Genomic DNA, 18,740 nt, shown 5'->3' with positions numbered 1-18,740 from the left:
TGCTCCTGAATCAGCTGTGTGGGTCTTGCCTCTAGCCTCCTTGCAGGGAGTTCTGCTGAAGGGTTCCCTGCTGGGCCTGCAGCCTGGGTCAGAAGAGGATCCCTGAGCCCGGGAAGTCTCACTCACTCGCCGGGCCTGCGCTCTGGTCTGTTCAGGATCCCGCGGCCTGGGTCGTCTCACTCACTCGCCGGCCTGCGCTCTGGGTCTCTCAGGCTGACTTTGAACTCACCATGGAGCCCAGGCTGGCCTCAAATTTGGCAGCAATCTTCCTGCCTCAGCCTTCCAAATGCTGGGATTACAGGCCTGTGTCATCATGCCCCAGCTGATTTCTTGCTTTAAGACTTTGTAGGCAGGGGAGACAGCTCAGTAGAATAAGTGCCTGCCTGGCAAGCACAAGGTCCTCAGTTCAATCCCCGGTACTACAAACAAACAAACAAACAAATAATAAAGACATTGCTTATTTGTACATATATTTCTGGTTGTCATTCTAGAACCAATGGCCTTTCTTGGGCAGGGATTCTGGGAATAGTTGTTGTATTCTCAGATGGAACAAGGGAAAGCAAGACCCAGAACTGTACGTCTATGGCTCAGAAGCCCTCTCTCCCATGAGTCTCAGAGGGGCTGACTTGCTGATTGCCCCCTGAAATTAGTGTAGTGGTAAGCCTTTGGGAAATTTGATAGTTTTGAGGAAATTTTCATTGGAGAATTAAGCATGCTTTGCAAATTTACCCTCAATTTTTATCATTACAAGATGAAAATTTAGGTATCCTAGTAATACAATGGGATCATGATGTCGGGATGAATTGGGGAGGGGAAGTAAAATGAAAAAGCAAACCCCACAAATTAGGCTTAGGCTATGCTCTATCTAGAAATTGCCATTAAGTGCTCCTTTTCTTTCTTTGTCCAATCCCTGTTTACACTTCAGACCAATTTGTTTATTATTTTAAAATTTTATTTCCATTTATTTTGTCCTTAATTTATTCTCATGCCGTAAGTATTTGTTTCTTCAGCTTCTTTGGGGATATCTTTTTCTTCTATGCAACCTCCTCCTCTGGTTTAGGGACAGTTTGTTCCTTTTCAGTAAGGATCATCTCAATGTGGCGGGGGAGCTCATGTGTGGGTTAATCCGGCCATGAGCTCTATAAGTACGGCAGCTCATCTTGGGCACTTTATTCACCAGGATATGTTCAAAACCAGAGAATTTACATCTAAACCCTTAAGTTCAGAGCTCAGTAGAATAAATGCCTGCCTGGCAAGCGCAAGGTCCTGAGTTCAATCCCCAGTACCGAAAAAAAAATCTTTAAGTTCAGCATCACTCTCTGCATTTTTAAGCACGTGCAGCAAACATTCAGCACCCTTTTCGGGCCACCGACCCTGCGTCCAGCCTCACTGTGTGGTCTGGGCACACCGACCAGCTCCACTATTGTAATGCTGGAATGGCACACAATGCTTCTTTAATGTGACATCCTTCAGATACTTGGTGGCACACCCTTTTGGATATGCACACCCTTGATGGCCTGAGCAGTTTCATGTGTGTTCTTAAAGTGAACATGAAGATTTGAGCCTCTTGATTTGCATGATTTTGTGGGGTTTTCTGGTTCAAGAGAGTAGCGAACCATTTTCACAGGTCACCTCAGGCCCCTCACAGAAGAGTTCAGAAACAATTTAAATCTTATCTTCTCTGCAAAGTCCCTTCCAACCAATCTCCCTTCAGATTCTATATGTTAGTCCTCATGGTCTAACTCTGGACTACAAATGATGCAAAGTGTTTGACAACCTTTAGTGTTTTTTTTTTTTTTTTTTTTTTGCGGAACAAAACCTTTAGTGTTTGCTAGCAGAGTTAATAAGCTTTGAGGAGATCAGAGATGGCCACAGCTTTTCCTCTCATTGAAAACCCAAATGCATCTTTCCTACCCTTGAAATTGCGTTGGCTCTGTGACCTGTGTCCAATGTTCTGTGGTAGAAGTGTCAGTTCCCGATTCTGTCCCAGGTTGTAAGACGTTAGCAGCTTTCACTGCAAGTCCCTCTCTTGGATCCCTCGGTTTGGGGACCAGCCACCATGAAAGAGGTCAGACTCCTGGGTCCACCTTGCATGGGAATAAAGCGATCCTGACCCACCCCAGCTGAACCCCCCTGTTCCAGCTGTCTAGCCCCCTCCCAGCCATGTGGATGAGGGTGCCACACTGGACTCTGTGGCACCAGTATGTGCTATGTGGAGAAAAAACAAGACCCTCACTGATGGGTCGAATCGAGATGACCCACCATCTCTACATGCTTGAGTCATCCCAGTGAGGCTCTGATGCCACAGATTGGAGCAGACCACTCAAGTGGGTCTTGACGCAGTCCTGGATCAGGGAGTTATGAAGCAAAACGATATCATTGGCTTACATACACTGCTATTTTTTATTTTATTTTATTTTATTTTATTTATTTTTGCGGAACTGGGAATTGAACTCAAGTCCTTGTGCTTCCCGGGGAGGCACTTATTCTACTGAGCCATCTCCCCAGCCCTCATACACTGCTATTATGCAGCAATGGATAACAAGTTCCTTGAGGTCAGGAACTAGATCACTGCTATGTATTAGTACATGTTTGCATTATGTAACAAACACACTCATCATGGGGCTTTGCACATGTGCACAGCACATCTCAATGTCCTCATCCCTTTGCTCTCCTCTCCCTTCAAGCCTTCTCCCCTCACTGTTTACTAAAGATCTGGCTCTTTTTCAAAGCATCCCAAATTCTGCTGTGTAGTGAAATTCTCAAAATGGTCTTGTGAAATGGCAGGCTGTGACACATGAGGTCTGAGGAGAAGCTTGGGGTTCTGCATTTCTAATGAGCTGTCAGGAGCTGCTGCTGCTGCCTCCACAGCCACCGCCACCGCCACCACCGCTGCTCATGGATCACTCTTTGGATGAGGAGCATTCTGAGGTGTGAAGCCCACCAGTCAGCACATATTGGAGACGTATTTGTACAGCTTTTCCAAGGGGCTTCACTTCTGGATCAATGACTTGAACAGCCTAATGAATTGAAAAGAATATGTCAGAAGACATTTAAAGCATCATTTCTTGAAGCATGGTCTCTGGATCCACTTACATTTATATTGCTAAGAATTTGTTAAAAATGGAACTAAATCTCAGTCCTACAAAGTGAGCATGGGAAGGGTAGGAGCCACCACATCAGATCAAATGCCCCAGGTCATTCTCATGCACTTCAAAACTTGAGATCTACTGGGAAATGGGTGGGAGCGCTGACTCAAGAGATGTGAGACCCGCTCCTAACGAGCACCTCTAACATGGTGAGCAGATAGTTTCACCTTCCTTACCTCACCAGGTCTATTCAAGCTGGGGAGTTTCTTGCAATGCCCACGCTAGGCCAACTGGACCTCCCCTCTCTTGCCCTCTATACTGAGGAGCTGGGAAGGACACACATGTTCCCTGGGCGGGTGCCATCCATGGAGCCACCATCCTTACTGTGGTCCTCAGAGCTCACTTGGAGGTAGATAAGATCAGGAGTGCATGATGCAGGCAGCGCTATTTCACTTTTCAAGCAAGTATTAGTGTCAAGGCCCAAGTCTCCTCAGAATAACATATACCTTTGTTGGATATTGTAATTAAACTTAAACCACTTCTAGAATTATGTTTTAAATGGTAATTGTGTGGCCTTTAAGGTTTCTTCTTGCCTTGAGCACCATTGGGTAAATGTGTTCATGATTGAATTAGCAGACCTTTGATTTTAAAAGGACTTTTCAGTGCTCTTTTATGGTAGATTAAAAAGCAATTTACTAATTTACAGTTCATAGAAATCCCATCCCCTCCTTGAATTCTGTAAATCAGTTCTGTGCTAGTCAATGTGACCATGGCTCCAAATGTTTTATTTTGGGACAGACAGTGTCATATACAAGCCTAACATCCCAGTCACTCATCAATACAGTGTACCCTGAGAACCCCTCTTGGTGGCCAGGACAATTCCTTCTCAGGAATGCCTTAATATGTAGCTGTCCACTTAGAGTCTCCAGTTTTCAAAAGGGAAGTTTAATCAACAGGACTAGGAAGTGCACCCTTAATTATTTCCTCATCTTTTTTCCAGTCTACTCTCTTGATTAGAGTGAGTGATCACAGTTGAAAGCTGATTGGAAAAACAGAGGTGGTTTACCCAGGGCTCTTCCTGTTGGCAGTAGAGAAGGTGAGTCTCCACTGGAGGCCCTGGTTAGAAAGACTTCACCATCATGCCACTCTGGAGACAGCAGGTACAGTTTCACTGTGCCCCCCAGAAGCATATGTTGGCAATTGAATCCTCCGTGTGGTAGTGTTGGAGGAGGGGGCTGGGGAAAAGGGACTAGGCCCTGAGGGGCCCACCTTCAGGAATGGGTTAGTGACCATTGGGCGGGAGTCTTCTTACACAAAGGCAAGTGCAGTCCCCTTCTCTGTCTTTTTCTCTCCTGCTGTCTTACTTGTGCATGTCCTGTTGCCTTTTGACTTTGAACAACACAAGAAGAAGGCATTATTCTGATTCTGAAACCTTGATCATAGACTCCCAAAAGCATGGGAAAACAATTTCTTTTCCTTTTTTTTTTTTTCCTGGTACTGGGAATCAAATTTGGTACTTTGTACTTGCCAGGCAGACACTTATGCCGCTGAGCTATCTCCCTGGCCATCTTTTCCTTGTAAGGTACACAATCTCTGGTATTTTGTCAAAGCAGCACAAAATGGAAAAAATGGAATAAGACCCAATAGGAGTAGTAATTAGTAAAAATAGAATAGTAGTAATTGATAATGCAGTAGTGATTGATAAAGTACAGTGCTTATTCTCATGTGTTAAGAGTTGAAGAAATCAAGGGACTGATTAAATAACTTTCACAGTGTCCCAGAGGCAATAAGTAGCAGAGCCAAGATCCAAACCCAAGAATCTATCTCTTTACACCTTTCCTGCTGCTATAACGCAGTTCTGCCTGCTCACAAGCAGTTCTTTCAGTGTGAACCTGATTGGCCTCAGCGCAGTGCCCGGGCTTCCTAAAGGAGATGTCTAGTATCTCTACTGAGGGCAGGCATGGAGGTCAGCCGAGAAAGCTTTTAAAACCCAATGCACCCAGAGAAAATATCTGACAGCTTGTTCTAGACTTCCCCCTCTATTTTCCTTTCAAATTCAACAGTAAACTATATCTCAGCCTTTGACAAGTCATCTCGAGTGTGTCACAGTGGAAACGAAAGGCTCGAGCCCCTGGCAGACAGCTGAGCGTTGGCCTGAGAGTGAAGCTGCTCATTTGGAGATGGGGGCAGGCCTTTAGCCAGCTGCTCTGCCCGAAAGAGATGGTGGGGAGCATCTGGTGGGTTTGCCTGCCCTTGGCCACACAGCGGGGCTGCAGCCACAGAGGAGGTCCTTCCTGGTTTTCTCAGGGTTCTGCCCTGCATAGCAAATTTAGATCAGGGAGGGAAGTCAAGGAAGGATTGCAAGACAAGTGCCTGGACTGCTGAGTTAATTCAGAGGAGCCCATGGCAGCATGGAGGAGCAAAGCCACTCAGTGCAGGAGGGGGCACAGTGCTGTGTGATGTATGAGATGATGCACTTCCCAGAACCTTCTGCAAAAATCACAATTCTTTTAAACTAGAGAAGAATATAGAGCCTGAAGTACTTGCTGGAACATTAACATTCCTCTGTTCTAGGTCTTTCAGGCCTGGAGTAAAATAAATCATTTCGTCTAAAGGTAAGATACAAGTAGTGAAAGAAATAGGGCTTCAGAGCCTATTATCCTCCTCTACTTTCCTTTCCAGTGTTGTATTTTGCTTTCACCCCTCTCCTATGGTAGCAGAAAAAGCACCTCCCAGCCAGTCTGTCAGTTGCCCAGGTAACAGTTCCTGTTAAAGTTCTTATTACTTTTGTCTCTTAGAAACTGCTGATGCACATTGTAAGAGCCAATCTAAGACAGCCAAGTACTTGCCTCTGCATTTCCCCTTCGCAACCCCATAAAACCTCCCTCGCTGAGCCTTCCAGGCTTGGTATTTTGGGAATGATCCTAAATCTGTCTCCAAAGCTTGGGTGTCATTTCAGTATTCCTGCTTGCTGTTGCATTACCATGTGATGGCAGAAGTGGAGGCAAGTCTGGCTCAGTCTTTCTCTGAGTTCGGGAGGCAACAGGTCTTTGTGCAGAGCCAGGGTCCACCAGCAGGGGGCAGCCCAGCAGCTAGGAGGCCTGGGTCTCAGGTGGGTCTGGGACACATGAGGCAGGTTATGTCCTCAGGGGCAGGTCCTCCTCCAGACACCAGCATGCCACCTAGACACCAGTACCTTTCCTCCCCAAGCCCATGCTCACTTGGCCAAGCCAGTGTGGCACAGCCCTGTGGGACAGGATGGCTTTCCCTGAGTTATCCTTAGATTCAGAGGTGCTGGTGACACCACCACAGAGCAGGAATGGAAGGCGCTGAGGGGAGATGGCCACTGAGAACTGATGTGGATGAGCCTTTCCCATTCTACATAGTTAAGACTGAGATTCTTTTTTGTGGTACTGGGGATTGAACTCAGGACCTTGCGACTGCCAGGCAGGTGCTTACTCTATTGAACTATCTCCCCAACTCCAGACTGAGATTTGACCCTTCAACAGTTTGGAAATTATTGCATTTCTCTCCCTAACCCACTCTTGCACCTTAATTGCCAGAGGAATGGAAGTAGCTTCTTGTCTTTATGTGTCTGACCCCCATGTGGCCTTTCTTCTGACCCCTACTAGTGCATGGCTTTTTCTCTGTCCCTTTACCTCTTCTCTAGTTTCCCCTTCTTTGCAACACCAGGTTGCCCTTCCCACCTCTCCTTACTCTCCTCTCCTTCCTGTTTTCACAGATCACCATATTATAATCAATAACTAGCAGCCACCCCGAAAGCACTGTGGCAAAGGGGAGGAAGTGTTACTGCCAGGCTGCACCCAAGTCCTGCGCCAGCTCTGAGCTCTGTGGTGTGTGCCACTGCCGTGAAATTGCAATAACTAAGGGGCTGCGTTTGTATTTCTAACCTTTCCTCTGCTGGCACCAGGGACATGGATGGCATGTTGAACAGTCAGAGCATGCTGTCACTTTCTGCATGCATTACATTCTTTTCAAAAGACAACTGGAGTTGGTCCAGAAACATGTCACATCTTTGTCCCTCTACTTCTCCTTCCCTTCCCCTCCCTCCAACTCCTATGATGATTATATATTCATTATGGGATGTAAGCACATGCTAACAAAATCAAAAGGGAAGGAAGAGGCTGGCCAAATAGCTCAGTGGACTAAAGCGCTTGCTTAGGCAGAGTGCAGCGGTTGGGTTCGACCCTCCACATGCCGTGCCAGTCCTGCCCTGGGATGTGCTGAGATGGCGATTGAGACTGGGTGTGGTGGCAGGTGCCTATAATCCCACTGCTTGGGAGGCTGAAAACAGGAGAATCACTACAAGTCTGATCTATGTGGTGAGACCCTGGAGCCCCTGTACCCCTTAGACCCTGTATTAATTTTTTTTAAAAAAGGAAGAAGGAAAGAAAGAAAAGGAAAGGAAAGGACAGACAATTGAGAGAGACTCAGTTGAGGGTGTGGAGAAGGAATAGGAAGAGAATTATAATGCATCAAGAAAATAGTCATTTTCTTTTATGGAAAGAAATTTATCATTGTGGTAACCCAGAAATGGACTGGCTTGAATATGAGGTGCTAATGGTTTTCTATGACTCCACTCAAAATATCCATGCATTTCTAATATACCTGAGAGACAAAGAGCTGGGAATGGTGAGAAAGAATGGTTGGCAAATGAAGGTTAAAACACAGCCTTGGACATTTCTGCCACCCGTCCTGCTAGCCCCAGGCTCTCTGTCTCCACTCAGAGGTCAGCAGCATCATGAAGCAGGTGCCCTGCAGCATCTGAGGACACTCTGTGCTTGATGGCAGGCTTTGTATGATGTCCTGAGGCCAGTGCCGCACAACATCCCTAGCAGCCATTGCTCTGTGCCAGGTACACAGGACCGCCATCCCTTTGGGCCAGCCCTATGAGGGAAGGAAAACAACTGCCCCACCTCTGAGACAGGAACACAGAAGCTCAGAAAAGTTAAAATACCAAGGCACAGAGAAGGTAACATATCTAGGTGTCCAATGGTGCCTTTAATTTTTTTTTTTTTTAATGGGGGGATTGCTGTGCTGTCTGAGGAGTGGTGGACAGGCAGGCTCCGCTCTCTTCTGTCATGTGCATGCCAGCTCTGAGTCCTAAGCAGAGGCCCAGACTTCCACTTGGAGCCCTCAGAAAAGGCAGAAGAGGGAATCTTGAAGGGAAATACACTTCGCTGTAAGAACTTGGCCTTAAGCTGAAATCTAGCTGTGCTCATGCCCAGTCACGTCTCATTTCCTCAAACTTGGTCCTGCTGAGCACCCTGGCAGTGGCGAGAGGCAGGAACACAGTTTCTGGGATCAACGAGGAGCCCACCTTCTGAGCATCCAGTGTGTTTGGAGACTCACACAGTAGAGTAGGAAGGAGAAGGGAGGGGCTGGCAGTTAACAGGAAAACTACCAGAGCACTGGGCTGACATTTTGCCTCTGGAATGAAAACAGAGTTAGCACATAGTGTAACCAAGGTCGTAGAAGGTGCGGGGCGTGGTGGTGCCACCTGTGATCCCAGCCCTCGGGAGGCTGAAGACAGGAGGATCACTGTGAGTCTGATCTTTGTGGTGAGACCCCATAGACCCTGCACGAAATACATAAAAAAAAGATTACTGACTCTCCTTTAGCACTGTAATTATTTATTAAGCCTATCCAATGACATTTTATTTTTCACTGCTAACTTTCCATTAGATTCATGTGTGTGTAGATTTCCTATTAGCTCTCTTTAAGATAATGTTTCATTTTATGTCCATGAACATAGTTTTCATAGCTGTTTTAAGATAATTGATGCCAATTTCAATATTTGGATCAACTCTAGGGTCATTGATTTTATTTTTATTTGAGCCTTGAGTCACATTTTCTAATATCTCTAAATATTTGGATTAAATTGGGAAAATTGAGTAATACATTATTAATACTCAAGTTCTGCCAAATAGCTCAGGCAGATTAAGGCACCTGGAAGCAGGCACAGGGGCCGGGCGTTCAATCCTCAGGCTTGCTGTGCCAGCCCTGCCCCTGCCCCTGCCCCTGGGGGGCACTCTGAGATGACAATTGAGACTGGGTGTGGTGGCACGCACCTGAAATCCCAGCTCTTGGGAGGCTGTAAACAGGCAGATCACTGTGAGTCCGATCTAGTAGTAAGACCCTGAACACCCTGTAGGCCCTTCCCTAAAACGCAAAAACCAAAAACAAAACAAAAAACTCAAGTTCTGTTTTACCCTTCTAAGAGTTATGGTTTTCTTTAAAACAAAAACAAAACAGGTAACTAACTTGGCTAGCAGTGGCTGAAATCTCATTGAGCACTTTCAGATCTGTGGAGGTTTCTGGGAACATTCTGCCCTATGACTAATTCAGTCAGCTAGAGATTTAGGATGTCCATTGTTTATATTGTTATTGTTTTGGGGGCTGGTGCATTAGGGGCTTTTCTTCCATTGTCAGAAACTTGAGGGTCTGTTCCATTGCAAGGCATACTAGGAAACAATGGAGGCAGATCAAGGGTGGCTCAGATTCTTTAAAACCCTGTGGAGACATGGATTCTACAGTCTTTCCTCTGGAATCTGAGCACACTATCTCTCAGCCAATGGAATACAAGAGAAATAATCCTGTGTCTGTTTGCATTAACATTGTAAGAGACTTTTATCTATTGCTTCTTCTTCTTCTTCTTCTTCTTCTTCTTCTTCTTCTTCTTCTTCTTCTTCTTCTTCTTCTTCTTCTGCTTCTGCTTCTGCTTCTGCTTCTGCTTCTGCTTCTGCTTCTGCTTCTGCTTCTGCTTCTGCTTCTGCTTCTGCTTCTGCTTCTGCTTCTGCTTCTTGAGGGACTGGTTCTTTGTTTCAAAAAGATACTTATCAATATTCACTATCAAAATAGTTACACTGGTTCTTCTTTTTCCTGAGTGGTCCCAGAGACCACAATGAAGGAACTTCTGCTTATAAGAGTACTCTTAGCTGCCATACAAAACTGGAATTTCTGTGCTATGAGCAAGCACAAACCAGCTACCCAGAGTGGCTCAATGGAGAAACAGACTCAGCCAAGTATCTCGAAGGACAGTAAGGAGAAGAGCCAGAGCCCCATGGGCCTAACTCTCAGGGACCCCTGCAGTGAGTGCCAATTTCCTGCAAGGTGTTATGGCACACAGCTAAAAGAAAGAGCAGGAGACGCTAAAAGTGGCGATGCAACAGGGACATGTGATGGCCAGTTGTTCTTGGGGGGAATGGAAGGCTACAAGGCAACCAGAACATTAGTATTTGTTGATCACATTAAAGAAAAAGGCGAGAGGAATAGGGTTGACTCAGGGAGCAGTGGTAGCCTTTAACTAATGAGGATCTTATGTTGATGAGGTTGGTGGGGAGAGAGTGCAGGTTAAGAAGAAGTTGGTCCATTCTCCCAAGCAAAATCTTTTTCTTATTACTACTGCATTCTCAAGGAACCAGGATGTCTGTGGCTGAAGAGGTCTTGCCTTGGAGGTCACAGCATCATGGGACCACTGAGGCTTCAGCTGACCTGAAGCACACAGAGTAACGTTCCCTCATGTCATAGCTACCTTGTGTGGCAAGACACTAGGCCTCAGACAAGCCCTAATCACAATTTAATTATGAACTGATTTTTCCCTGAAAATACTCTAGAATGGCCCTTGATAACAATCAGCTTTCCCGCTTCCAGTGTTCTAACTCACCCCAGACTAAGTTATAGACATCCATCACAATGCAGAGATAAACTGGCTTCCCTGTCTGGAGCCACAGAACCATGACGTACACACGACCAATAGTACATCATTGTTCAGAGGGGCCTGGGAACGGAGGATCCACCCATCCCGTGCAAGAATCTGGGTTCGATCCCTGGTACTTTCCCACAGAATTACTATTATAAGTGATGGAGTTTAGGAGTAGTTATTACACAGTAACAGCTAACCAGAATATAAGCAATTTTATAGTATTCAAAATAAATAATTTTAATGGACATTACATGCTTGTATTATGCCTAGGCCACCAAGTACTCAGACTGAGGGAAAATTTACCTAGTGTATCTATGCTACGTGGACTTCTCCCCTCTCAGCTGCTTCTGGAATTATAGGCAGAGTCTTAGGGGAGATGCCTGGGCATTAGGGGACGCACTTTGTAAGTCAACTGAGTCTGTGATAGTAGACTCCATAGAGCCATTATTGACAGATGAAGAAACAGATACAGTTTAACTAAGGATAAGTGGCTGGAGTGGTCACTGTGGTGGTGTTAGGATTTGAATTGAGTGTTCCCAAATTCATTGCTTAGTTCAGAGAACATATTGATTGTTTATTGATTGATTTTGGACAAGTTGGATCAATGGCCATAGATGAGTTCAAAAATAGCTACTATCAACCAACTGCAAGTCCTAAAAGGAAAATCAAGTAAAAGACTTTGGGCCTCCTTTTCTGCACTGATCCCTGTTAACATCAATTAGACTGTGCCCTGCTATGATATTCTAATTTTTAGCACAAGGAGAAAAATGAATTGATTTCAGGGTTGATGTCTCTTAACATTTAAAAGGAAATAGTTCCACTGAAAATATGGGCACTTTAGCAATAGAATAAATGGCTTGACATTTGTGAGGGCAAAATAGTCAATATAAGGAGAATTTTAGTATTGAAAAATAAATCATTAACATGGCTATTTCTGAGTTCGATTTTTAAAACTTGAGTATATCATTAATATATTTTCCTCCTACTTTCTCTTGATTAAGGCAGCCTCTGTGACAAGGAAGGAAGTGGCTTGCCTGCTGCCCCTGACACTTGGCTATCCCAGCTGCCTCTATTCTTTTGTCCTTCCTTGCTCTTTTGGCACCAAAATAGGAACCCATTTCATGTTGAACAGATTTAGAGACAGCACTTCAGCACGTTGATGTAGTGTTGTAAACATTACACTGTCACAGAAGCATTCTGTGAAAATCTATGCTTTTTCTTTTCAATGTTATGACTATACATAGACAATATGTGTAATCTCAGTCTCTTTGTCATGATTTACTTTGAAAATGACCCTTAATTCTCATCTGCTCACAGGCAGGGATTTTGGAAGATAGTTGAATCGTGGGGGAGCTACAGCCAACTTGTTGTTAGGAGGTGGTGTCTGTTCGGAAGGGGTGGCCACTGAGGGTGTGACCTGAAGAGGCACATTCTCCCTCCTGGCTCTTCCATTCACTCTTGCTTCCCAGGTGCCATGACATCAGTGGCTTTTCCTACACCAGGCCCCTTTGCCATGCAGTTCTGCTTTGAAGTCAGCCTACCGTGGACTGTAACCATGAACTAAAAATAAACCTCTCATATATCATGTGTGTTGGGTGCCTATTCCAGTGACAAGAAAGTATCTTGGTCACTGTGCTGGCCTCATTGGCTTATCTTGAATGGACAGAATGCAACCAAAAGATTTTTTTCCCATAATTTTATTGAGAAACAAATAGCAATGAGACAGTTTCAAGTCAAATTGGTAGGACAGTTTCAATAATTAACACATTGCATACTCTCTTCCTAATGATTATTTGCTATACAAGATGCGGACATGATATCCTATTTACAAACACTATTAGAACAAATCCTTCTATTCATTAAGAGAATGTAACTATATATCTATCCTAACCATCCTGAATACACAGATACAAAATGCACATTCATCTGTATCCCCTTTTTGTTTAGTTCCGTCATTTGAATATTATAGGTGTGTTAACTCAGCCCAATATTCTGAAAGAGTCCAGTAGTCCATAATAGTTTTAGGTCTTCCACTTCACTGGCGATGTGAGAAATTGTTGACCTGAGTCCCCTACAGCTCAACATAACACCATGGCTTTACTTCTTACACTTTGTTTTTATACTTTTCTGCTGGATGGCTAAGACCAAGATAAAGCAGGACCTATGCAACAAGAGTTGTAGCTTTTGGGTCTAATAAGGTCAGTGAAATCCCCTCAGGATTTATCCTGAGATCCTGTACCTCAGACTGTAGAACCTTTGTCAGTGTCAGCCATGTGGATGAGTCATGGCCATTGCTTGGCCATCGTGCTCAAAAGATGTTGTGTGACTTCTGAAACTAGTTTAGAAAAGACAACACAGTTTCCTCCCGGTGTTCTCTCAGGATGCTTGCTCTAGGAACACATGTTGTGAGGGATTGTGTTGTGAGGAGAAAGACCAGGACAAGGAGTGAAGCCTGTCTGTGTACATCAGCTGATGGAAGCCACTGAGCCACTAGCTACCAGCCACCATCTAGACGAGGCAAAGGAGTTGGGGTGACCTGGACATGCTTCATCCGTGGCTGCTCTTGGCAGTCAGGTGAAAGATACTTGTGTGAGAACTGCCTTGCTGATCCTAGCCAACCGCTAATACTGAGAGGGGAAATAATAGCAAACAGTTGTAGTTGTTTTAATCCACTATGCTTTGGGGGGATTTTTACATAGCAGCAGATTTCTGCAGCACCTTGAAGCAATGTGGGGTTTTTTTTTTTTTTGGCTCCTTGTGGTATTGATGTGTTCAAAGCTTCAGTTCTCCCAGTCACTTTCCTTACCTCTGTTTCTATTTTCCCCAAAACATATCTATAATAAGGATCTGCTTGCAGATCGTTGATTCAGAGGTGATCACAAGAATAAGTTGGGTAGAAGAAAGAGTAAAGTAGTGAAGGTAAAAACCTAATAAATATTTCCAAGTAAGTTGACTAATACTGTGGCTACTGGGGATTACTGTAATATGGGATGTTTGGGACATTTATCACTCCAGTCTCTCATTGACTGGACTGCCTGCAGGAGAATTAACTGGTCTGTATGTCTGGGCTGTGCTTGTGTATAGATGGGTATCTTTCTGCAGCTTGGGATTAAGCTGACTGAAGAGGCAATGCAGACCTCCAGAAGGGCTCATGGAACTGTCCGTCCTGCTGGTGCTGAAATTGGATGGGTCAAAATGTGTAGCATTACATCACAGATATCTACCACATCTCATCCATGTCCCACATGCCATCCAGGAGAACTTTTCAAAACCCAAATCTTGGGGCCGGGGAGATGGTTCAGTAGAATAAGCGCTTGCTTGACAAGCACAAGGGCCTGAGTTCAATCCCCAGTTCTGAAAAAAAAAAAAAAAAAAAGATTCTGCTTCTATTAGACTTCCCTAATTCAGGTCCTTCCTACTGCTACAGTAAACTCCTTGCTACAGTGGCTTCCTACTGCTCATAGGAACATAATGAAAATCCATATTGTGATGGTACTGTGGCCCCATCTCCAGCTATTCTCATACCAATCTCCTTCACTCTGCAGCTGAACTGGCACTGTTTCATTCCCCCTCCCCCAAGTCCATATGAATTTTTCACACGTGGTTTAGTCTGCCTAGAATGCCCAGCTCACCCTCATCTCCAAGCCAATTGGATAACTCCTGCTCATCCCTCCCATTTCAGCTCAAGCATTTCTTCCTTGGGAAGGGCTTTCCTGAGTCATTCCAATCCAAGACTGAAGCAACTTTCTTTACAAGCTAACATCAATGTGTGATTATATTCCCTTAGGTCTTTGTTCCACTGATGTCTGTCTCCTGTAGCAGACTCAAGCCACCAAGACATGTGCTTCATGTTGCAGATCAATAGCTGGAGCATAGAAGATGAATGAGTGCATGTATGCACGAGTGTGTGTGTGTGCGAGCGTGCGCGCATGCAGATGAGGTACAAAACTACTTAAAACATCTGCATTCTTTTGGTCCTAGAGATCTTTTTACAGACAAGAGTTCACCAAATTTTCCTCTCTAGAGTGACCACCCTTGAATTCCCTCTGCATATCTCCTGCACTCCAGCCTCCTCTTAAGCTGTGGCAACATTCCTTCTGAAGGAGGTGTGAGGGAGCAGTGAATGGTGGGGTGCAGGTAGAGCAAACCCATTGTTAATCTCCTGAAAGACAGACATGCTTTTAGGAGACATGGTCTCCTAAAGAAACAACCAGAATTTCTAGACCTGACCAAAAGACGTATGGACCTCTTTTATACCCCAGAAGCCTTCACTAAGATGGCAAGATGCTCCAGAATTCTTCAGTCTGTTTGGAAACTAGTAATTTGAATGGATAAAAGAAGGAGAAGGAAACTCAACTTCAAAATTTTAGAATGAGATGACAGTAAAGACAGTAGAAGAATTTCTACCTAGGCATGCATAAGAAAAGGGATTTGATATAAATCCAGGGAGTGATCCCAGCTATTTGTAAGGGTAGGCAAGGCCACATTTGGAATAGTACACAGAGTTCCAATCACCTTATTATGAAAGGATATTACAGAAATGAAGGTGGTATGACAGAGGGCACTGAGAGCCACACAGGGATTTACAGGATCTTAGTTATTCAGAGTGATATTCTTTGGCAAAGAAGAGATTAAGTGAGAACTCATTACAGAAGAGACAATTCTGAAGGGAGCAGAGAGGATAATTGTTTCAAGGCTATTCGAGTTAATGTCAAACACAAGAACAAGGGGTTAGTAACTTAAGCTAAGAAAGTGAATTTAGACAGGCATTTTCTGAATCAAGAGTAAATGATATTTTAAAAAAAACTGAAAATGATAAAAACAAGGGACATAGATTTTACTGAGAAGAAAACATGTAATTTTCCCAGTTTGGTTCATTTGTATTAAACAATGAAGTGATTTCTTTATTTTCTACTTTGAAGAATTGTTTCTTGTCAATAATATTAAAGTTAAAATAGTGGTTAGAGAGACTATAATTTTAGAAAATCTAAAGCAGATGCTGCTAAATTGAAAGGGAGAACATGATTAAAACTCTTCTTAGTCCTAAAATGTTATAGGTCTTGGAGGTTAGTCTAAGAACCTGCTTAGGCAAGCGAAGGGGTCGGGGTTTGATCCCTGGCACTACATGCTGTGCCAATCCTGCCCCTGGGTGAGTGGAGCAAGCGACTGAGTCTGGAGATGGTGGCATGTGTCTGTAATCTCAGCGCTGGGGAGGTTGAAAACAGGAAGATTGCTATGAGTTTGAGCTGTCTAGTGAGACCCTGCACACACACAAAAACAACAACAAACCAAACCAACCAACCAACCAACCAACCAACCAAACAAACAAACAAACAAACAAAAAATGGTCTCAGAGTCTGACGTGTAGGGTGCATTGAAATGAAGTTGCACTATACTAAGGTTCAGAAACAAGTCATGGGGGCAGGTTGCTTGTCTTACTTGTTTTGTTGCTATGGATTATAATCTTAGTATGGATATTATGGAGAGAAAGCTTAATAGAAGAAACATTTGGGAAGCTAGGCTTTTTAATTATGGAAAATTTTAAACATACGCCAAACGTGCACTCATCAGTATAATAAATCTCCATGCACTCATTTCCCAGCTTACAGAGCTCTTGGCTCCCAACCAACCTGTTTATCCAGGCTCCTGTCCTACTTTACTTACACCAATGGTCAACCATGTCAATCCTGATGAAATTTCTCTTTCCTCAGGTGACTGATATGTGCAGATGATAATTTCCAAAGTGCTAGGTACTCTTTTACATGGTAAAAATTGGAGATGGGAACAAAAATATCATGCATTAAAATACTGACCATAAGCAGTTGTTTGTTTCAACTCCATCACAATAAATGCCAACATTTTAGGAAGAAGCACCAGCTATGTGCTCGGCACTGTGCAAAATCCAGTGCCAGGAAATGAGGTGCCTGAGTAGTATTCACCGTTCAGACACCATCTCAGTTTTCTTTTTTCTTCATATGTATATTGCTGAGCAAGTGACCAAGTATGGGCATGGTGGCATGCACCTGAAATCCCAGTACTGGGGAGGTTGAAAACAGGTGGATTGCTATGAGTTCAGAAAAAAAATTTAAAAAATATATATATTTAGTACAGGATCTCACTACACAGATCAGACTCACAATGATCCTCCTGTTTTCAGCATCCCAAATGAGTGCTGGGATTACAGGTGGGCGCCACCATGCTCAATCTCATCTCAGTTTTCAATGAGCTTCAATGACACTTCATCAATATCACAAAATGAAGGAACAACAGGATCAGACAGAAGAGGCCCATGGAGGGATCATTTGGGCCATAGATAAAAAGTAGTGCCTAGAGGCTTTGAGGAGTTTGAAGCTCTCCTCCACCATGGTTGAAACATCTTGGGCAAGTCATTTTTCAGAGCCTGGTTTTATTTATGTGTAAAGGAGGGTGATAATTACACTCCCCAAATGTAAGTCAAGAGTAAAGTGAAAGGTTGCACTTCCCTACACACTGCTGGTACACAGTGGGCACCCCCAAATGGCAGCTACAACTTGAGCTGAAGCTGTAGAAATGATGAAGACCACCAAGGCGGGAATTAGATCTATCTGATGTGCTTAGTGGCTGCTATTGTAGGTGGTGTTGTCAGCGCTGCAGCACTGGGAACTGAACCCAGAAATTTTGAAACAGAATCTCTCTGGACCCTAAGCCCAGTCTGGGCTTGAACTTGTGATTTTCTAGCTGTGGATGCTCGAAACATGGGGATTACATATGTGTGCTACTTTGACCAGATAAGCTTAATTCTTTGAGCTTGTATAAAATGAGAATAATAGTAGTGCCTTCTCCTAGTGCCGTGTACAATAACAAGTGCTTACCTCAGTGACCAGCACTTGGTAAGTGCTCAATAAGGTTCACTGTTATTGTTACTATTCTAGCCTGAATTAGTAGGAAACATCAAACTTATATTAAATGGTCTAATTATTATTATTGTTTTAGCTTTTATTATAACAGGACATAAACTAGCCATTTGCCCCTCTTGCCTTTCTGCCATTCTCCTCACATGTTACCAAACATAGCAGGGTTGTCATCAAACAGTTTCAGAAGCTCTGGTGAGATAGCTTGGTGGACTAAGAACCTGCTTAGGCAAGCAAAGGGGTCGGGGTTTGATCCCTGGCACTACATGCTGTGCCAGTCCTGCCCCTGGGTGAGTGGAGCAAGCGACTGAGTCTGGAGATGGTGGCATGTGTCTGTAATCTCAGCGCTGGGGAGGTTGAAAACAGGAAGATTGCTATGAGTTTGAGCTGTCTAGTGAGACCCTGCACACACACACAAAAAACAACAAACCAAACCAAAGAAACAACCAAACAAACAAACAAACAAAAAATGGTCTCAGAGTCTGACGTGTAGGGTGCATTGAAATGAAGTTGCACTATACTAAGGTTCAGAAACAAGTCATGGGGGCAGGTTGCTTGTCTTACTTGTTTTGTTGCTATGGATTATAATCTTAGTATGGATATTATGGAGAGAAAGCTTAATAGAAGAAACATTTGGGAAGCTAGGCTTTTTAATTATGGAAAATTTTAAACATACGCCAAACGTGCACTCATCAGTATAATAAATCTCCATGCACTCATTTCCCAGCTTACAGAGCTCTTGGCTCCCAACCAACGTGTTTATCCAGGCTCCTGTCCTATTTTACTTCCTTGTTGTTTTTAAAGTATATCATAGATACAAATACTTTTGTCAGGAAAATGGTAATTTGTAGTAGTAGTTTCATGCTTGGAGTGCCTGTCATTCTGGTCTTCTGAATACGGGCTGCTTGTCATGACATGCCAGTTGCTGCTGTGCTGTCTCTCGGGTAGATGATTGTTCAAAAAAGAAGGGGGTTGGGGCCAGGGAGATGGCTCAGTGGAATAAGCGCTTCCCTGACAAGCGCGAGGGCCTGAGTT

This window comes from Octodon degus, unplaced genomic scaffold (assembly GCF_000260255.1).
Source record: "Octodon degus isolate 3935 unplaced genomic scaffold, OctDeg1.0 scaffold00238, whole genome shotgun sequence".
NCBI classification, from domain to species: domain Eukaryota; kingdom Metazoa; phylum Chordata; class Mammalia; order Rodentia; family Octodontidae; genus Octodon; species Octodon degus.
This window is presented reverse-complemented; position numbering follows the sequence as displayed.